Source organism: Camelus ferus, chromosome 5, assembly GCF_009834535.1.
Source record: "Camelus ferus isolate YT-003-E chromosome 5, BCGSAC_Cfer_1.0, whole genome shotgun sequence".
NCBI classification, from domain to species: domain Eukaryota; kingdom Metazoa; phylum Chordata; class Mammalia; order Artiodactyla; family Camelidae; genus Camelus; species Camelus ferus.
In genome coordinates, this window is record NC_045700.1 from 61334109 (window position 1) to 61341069 (window position 6961).

Sequence of the window (6961 nt, forward strand, 5' to 3'; positions counted from 1 at the left end):
TTACCTCCACATAGGGTACGGAGACTGGGTGTCGGCAGGGCCATTGTGAGAGGCAGAGCCATACAGGGAGAGGGAATGTCAGTCAATATGTACCTAGTTTTATATATTAAACTTGGGAACTATATATTTGATATAATCCTAAACTTAATAATACTCCTCATTTTAAAAACACACTCCTTCTATTTGCCAAAGATACTCTTATTTAAAAATAAGTGAAACAATAATAAATGAGGTTAAAATCCTTTAAATGTTTATGTTTAATAATTTTAGTAGAAAACTACTGATACTAGAAACTTTTACATTAAATCACTATCATATAATAAATATCTGCAAGATATTCAAAAGAAAGTACGTTATGAGTTTAAATGGAACAAATAAATGTTCACTTTCAAAGCAATGGACAGGAGAGTATTTGATATTTGTTTCTTTTTTAATAAAATAAACCAAGACCATAGAGAATATACCAGGATTACTTTTACTGGAAAAAGTGCATTTTGCAAGCCCTTTTTTATTTTATCATTTCAAGACTATAAAGGTGATATTGCTTACATGATATTTTTGTCAATGATACTGTGATAGGGAGAAGCTATATCAATGATATATTAGGTCTTCTTCTGATAATGATTTTTAAAAGCCTTGAGGCTATTACTTAAATAGAAAAAGTAAATGATATTTAGTTTAAATTCTGAAGGGAGATCCACAATAAAATATATTATTTTAATCAATGTTCCATAAGTGAAATTCAATCTATTTCTATTAGCCTCAGGTTTCTTTCCTTCCCTCCTCCAGCTTTATAAACAAAAGAATGTAACTGCAGTATACATCTTTTTCAATAGCAACTTGGATTTTCAAAGGGTATTTAAACCATAATTCATTAAACAGCTTTATTTTTCCAATTCTCCCAAAAAATGGAAACCAAGGAGAGATATAATTTTGAAAAGTAATTATAACTCCTACTAACCATTACAAGCATCATTTTTATTTCTAAGTAAATTTTTAGTGACTCACTTGACCCTTGGGTTAATTATATATACACGTATTTTTTTTAATATTAAGCAGTAAGGAAGAGGAGAAGAGTTTTCCTTGAACAACTTGCTTAATACATCTTTCTAATTTGTTATTATCACCTTATCTACTATATTTTTTTCTGTAGCACTTATCACCAACTTCAACTGTCATACAAGTTCTTATTTATTATTTCTTATTCACAAGATTGTAGTTCCCTATTACCTAGCACAGTGACTGACACTTAGTAAAATATTTGTTAAATCAAATTATTATCACTACATGTTTATACATGTTATGGCAGATACACATTAGATCTGAAAGCTTTATGGAACTCTTCCTATGTGAAAAGACTAATATGACCACTAGGAACAAATGGGTAATGGAAAATATATGTTTCTGAGTTTCACTCTAATGCTGCAAGGCAAAGATATATCAAAAAACAATCAGAGCAATAACACACGTAATGCTTGATGAAAGCAGGAGGCATCTGTAATCCCAACCTACAATATAAGAAACAGGAGACAGACGGAGAAACAGTAATGACTTTGCAGAGAAGAAACGCAGAAACCTAAGTGCTCACAATGAGGGATAACAAGGAGGAGAAAGAATCAAGAAAAGATTCAAGCAAAGGCAGGAACCTTTATGCAGTCTGTTTAAGGAGCAGTTAGATCTAAGAGTCCTTGGTTCCATTCTCTTCTCATGAATAGAAAAGTTGCAAGATATTCAACAGTAGAGGCTTTAAACTTGGGGACCCAATTATCGAGTAGGGCAAAGGTGAGGTGCTAGACTACAGAGTGATTAAGTAATATTCTACAAATTGAATGATAGAGACCCCTCTGCAAGCCCTTTTCTTCTAATCAGCTCCGGGACAACAGAAACCAGGCTTATATTCATGGATATTCATATATGGTAGCCCAGTGTCTACAGAGAGAAAAGACCTAGAGACATCAACATTTAGGAAGACCCTATTAAAATGGTGGCTGACAAATCACACAAGCTCCTCCTATGCGTGAAGTGTTTCATTCTTAATCATGAATGGCCAGCCAATTATCACCAGATATCAGAGGATAGCCTCCCACACGAAAAACAGGACTCAAAATATATGAACGAATAATAAGCAACTCAGAATAAATGGAAGTGCTACAAGCAGAAAAATACTTCAAAAATTCCAAAATAGTCTCTGAACCATAAAATATTCATTCAATATAAACAGGAACACCATAATGAAAGAACACTCAAAAAAATAAAAAAGTTTTCAAATTAAATATATATTAGTAAAAACTAAAATGCTAATTAAGTGTTTGAAAAATAATGTCACAGAAGTTATTCAGAGTGGGACAATATGTTAAAAACAAATAATTGACTGAGTAGGAGAGAAAAAGACGTAAAATCAGAAAGCCAATTAAACAGGTCCAATATTTGAGTACTATGTATTCTTGAAAGAGAAGGCAAGAAAACTGTGAGAAACCTAAAGAAATTAAACAAAGTACACAAGACTGTCATTGATATATATACAAACCTTCCACTAAAAGACATGAAAGATGTTTTAAAAGGCATACCATGTGCATGGATAAAACCAGTGTAACTCTTTCAGTTATCCCCAAATTAACCTGTCAACTCAACATGATTCAAATAAAAGTTTCACATGGAGTATTTTTTTGAGGAAGACAACATATTTAATTAAAAGTATATATAGGAAAACTAAAGTCCATTTAAAGCTTGCACCAAGTTTGGGGGAAAAATGCAAAGGAAATAGGGAGGTTCATTAAACTATTAAAATATATTAAACAGCTATAGTAATAAAGCTGTTTGGCCAAGGACAAATTGACCAATAGAACAGCATAGAAAGCTAAGAAAAGTACCAATATGAAGATGGATTGCTATATTAAATCTCAAACAGACTAGAATGCAGAGGAATTAAAGACATAAATCTAAATGGAAATGTATAAAGCCAGTAAATGAAAATGTATGAGTATCTTCTCCACCTAGGGGTAGGGAAAATTATATAAAAGTCCAAAATTAAAATCCATAAGGGGTAAATTTAATGAATTTAAATGCATGAAATTAAGCATTTTTAATTCAGTTACAGACATCATAGATAAAATTAACCAATAGAAAATAGGGAGAAGTTACCTGAAATGTCTAAAACTGACAAGTAATCAATGTATAAAATAAAAAATAAAATTCAACAAATGAAAAGAAAATTACTGAGAGTTCAACAGAAAATGGGCAGAAGGTATGAAAAGGACATCCATAAAAGAGCAATGAACTTAAAATGAGATGCTAAACCTCACTGATTTCTTTACTAAATAAAAAGGTATTCAGGTCATCTAGTTCTGCTTGAGTGAGACAGCTTCTTTCAAATGATTTGTTTATTTTATCTAATTTGATGTATTTATCAGCTATAAAATTGTTCTTAATATTCCCTGAATCTCCTTTAAATGTCTGTAGAATCTGTACGGATGGATCCTCTCTCATTCCTGATATTGGTCATTTGAATCTTCTCTCCATTTATTCTAACCAGTCTGGCTAGACATTTATCAATTCTACTGATCTTCCCCAACAATCAATTTTTCATTTCACTGATGTCTCTATTCTTTCTCTATTTCTATTTCATTGATTCACTCTATTTTTATTATTTCCTTTCTTCTGCTTACTTTGGGTTTAACTTGTTGTTCTTCACTGACATAAATATTTCCATGTTTCAAGTAAAATAAGAAAAAGCATAGCACTGAGTAAATGGAACATTTAAAGTTAAAAATTATATTTAGTAACATTAAGTTCACTATCAGAGACAAACATACCTGAATCATCTCATTTTTCCCCTTTGCCTTTGCATAAAGGCAATGAAAATATGCCTCATCTTTTAATTAGGAATATTTATACTTAGGATGAGTTGTTTTTATTTTTCTGGTCCTTCTGTTAGCATTCTCATGATTAATGAGTCACAATTAGTGACAACAGTGAGGGAAAGTAATTGAGAAAGTCGTGCTAATGCAAAGGCTTATTGGTGGGATTTTACAGACAAGGAAAGAAGTAAACAAAAACTAAGTAGCAACTGTAACTCAATATTTTGTTCCTTATTTTTCTTTATTTTAATCTTGGACTGGATAGGGTTTTAATCTCATAAGTAAACTGTAATAGTGTGAAGATAATGCTTTCTTCCTAATAAATAGTAAAACACTAAAGAAAGTAAAACTTTATGAAAATAATTATATTTGCCTGATTTCACATAACAAAAAATAAGAATGAAAGGGATAAATTATCATAACTAATGTCATCTTCAAAGGAATTTAGTATGTATTAACTTAGCTAAAATTACATAATAGCAAAGATTTTTAAATTTCTTACTCATTCACTGAGACAGTTCCCCAAATAAATACACATTATTTATGTTTTTCAATCAAAAATGAAAATTCCCATCAAGCTAGTTTAAAAGATCGAATATAAGCTCAGGCTGAATACTGAGGATTTAACTATGAAAACTAAGTTTTTTTTCTGGATTAACCTAAGCCTGAATTTGCTGCATTACAGGTCGTGGCACCTGGGTGATTTTCAGGAGTATTAAGATAGCCATAAAGGTGGTGTCTTATTATACTTCCACCGTCACTCAGGAAGGATTCTGTGGGTATAATTAAAGTTGTGAAACAAAATTCTCATCTATTAGAATACATTCCTTTATCTAGATAAAAGAAGACATAAAATGCCCATCATTTTTTGCAAAAGGGAAAAAACTACCATTGTTTTCATTTTAGTTGTGTGTTGACAGGGGTCTGATAGTTTTGCTTTTTATTTTTATTATATATCCAGGAAGGGTCTTTCTCACTCTTCTATATCTAGCCTAACATTCCCCACTGTTTAAGGAATCTTGGGAGCCATAACCCTCAGCAATCTCTTCCTCCTATAAAGGAACAAGCAGTTGTACAATCTGTAACACAAATCTGGTAGTTAACTGTGCAATTCTCCATGATATAACTCTACATTCTATATTTTCATTACTTATTTTTTCATACATTAGTGTGCTCTCTTTACACCCTGACTTTAAGTTTTTGAGGGATTTCCTTCTGGAGATTAGGGGCTATCTCCCTAAAACCCCCTTCAAACACCTGACTGCCCTATCTGCATGGATTTCTGTTTCTTTGTGGCCTCCATTCTCAGACTTTACTATTAATTATACAAAAATGAAACCACCACGGAGGTGTTAGACATAAGAAAGAATAGAAGGATCATGGTGTTTATAGTACTGACCTAATCAATGGTTGAAAGAACCCATATGTACCAATATTAGCTATGCAGAGGTAAGCCACCTCTAGTCTTGTAACTCTATGAGCTAACACACACACACAGAGACAATGAGAAAATGAAAAATTAGGGAGAGAGATGGAGACTACTTGCTGATGCATTTCAAATTCCATTTTTCCATTGAAGCCCCAGATTCTACTCCTCCACCTTTCTTCTTCCTATTTTCGTTTTCACACTTCCTTAATTAATTGGCAAAACTATCCCGAGGAACAATGTTCACCGGTATCCACGTTGGTCATCAAATGATATTTAAAAGTGGTGAAGTATACTTTCATTTTCATCTTAGGTCTTCTATCTACCTCGATCTCTTTATTCCTGGGTAGGTCAGGGAACCACTGCACCCAAACAAGAGACTGATGTCTTTTTTAGCATACCAGGAAAATTTTACGAGTTGGAGACACACAAAGACTTGTCAAGTTTAGCTGAAAGAAAGGATGAGTGGAAGAAATTAACAGGTGATTTCTAACATTTTAATTACTTTCGTCCAAAAGAAAAGACAATATAAAGTATTATAGATTATCACACTATAAATCTTTCACTTTCTTGATAACTTTTTATTCTAAAATATAAATTGACTCCCCAAAGTCAAAAAATCACTTTCTCTGTAAATATGACCTAATAAGGTCATGAGTGGTAGAGGTATTTGAGGAAGTCCTGGAACATGACTTCCAAAAATTTATGTGACATCTCTAAGGAGTAAGAAATAAATAAACAAATATCATTTCACTCCAACAGGACATATCATTTAAGCACACAAACTTGAAACATAAACTTTCAAAATATCAAATACTTTTCTGTATAACCACTTGAGTATTGATTTTGGAAAATGAAAACATTTAATTAGTTTTTTAATTGGACCAGTCAGGTTTAGATTAGTATGACTTCAGTCTCTGACAATAAAAATAATAAATACAGTAGACCCCCCCCTTTATTCTGGAGGATATGTTCCAAGATCACCAGTGAATTGCTGAAATTTGTTTTGTTTTTTAGATTTCATATATAAATGAAATCATACAGTATTTATCTTTCTCTGTCTGATGTATTTCACTTAGCAAAATACCCTCTAGGTCCATCCATATTGTCACAGATGGCAAGATTTCATTCTTTTTTAGAGCTGAATAACATTCCGCTGTGTATATACAAGAGAGAATAGTAACTCCTGTTTTGTTCTTTATTATGATTGTTTCAGTTATTCAATGTCTTTTGGGTTCCCATACAAATTTTAGGATTATCTATTCTAGTTTTGTGAAAAATGCCATTGCTATTTTCATAAAGAATGCACTGAATCTGTAGATTACCTTAGGTAGTATGGGCATTTTAACAATATTAATTCTTCCAATGAATAAACACAGTATATCTCTTTCCATCTGTTTGTGATACCTTCAATTTCTCTCATTGGCGTCTTTTGAGTTTTCCAAGTACAAGTCTTTTATTTCTTTAGTTAGATTTATTCCTGGGTATTTTATTATTTTTGATGTGAATATAAATGAGATTGTATTCTTAATTTCTCTTTCTCATAGTTCATTGTTAGTGTACAGAAATGTAAGAGATTGCTTTATATTAATTTTGTATCTTGCAACTTTACAAAATTCATTTATAAGCTCTAGTAGTTTTTTGGTGGTGTCTTTAGAATTTTCTATGTATTCTATCA

At 31.7% G+C, this 6961-nt stretch overlaps 1 protein-coding gene across 6 annotated transcripts in view; it reads right to left on the reverse strand.

Annotated features, from left to right (window-relative positions):
• Positions 1-6961, reverse strand: part of SPAG16 (sperm associated antigen 16) — a 779129-nt gene that overhangs the window by 603611 nt on the left and 168557 nt on the right. The gene's annotated exons all lie outside the window — the stretch shown is intronic.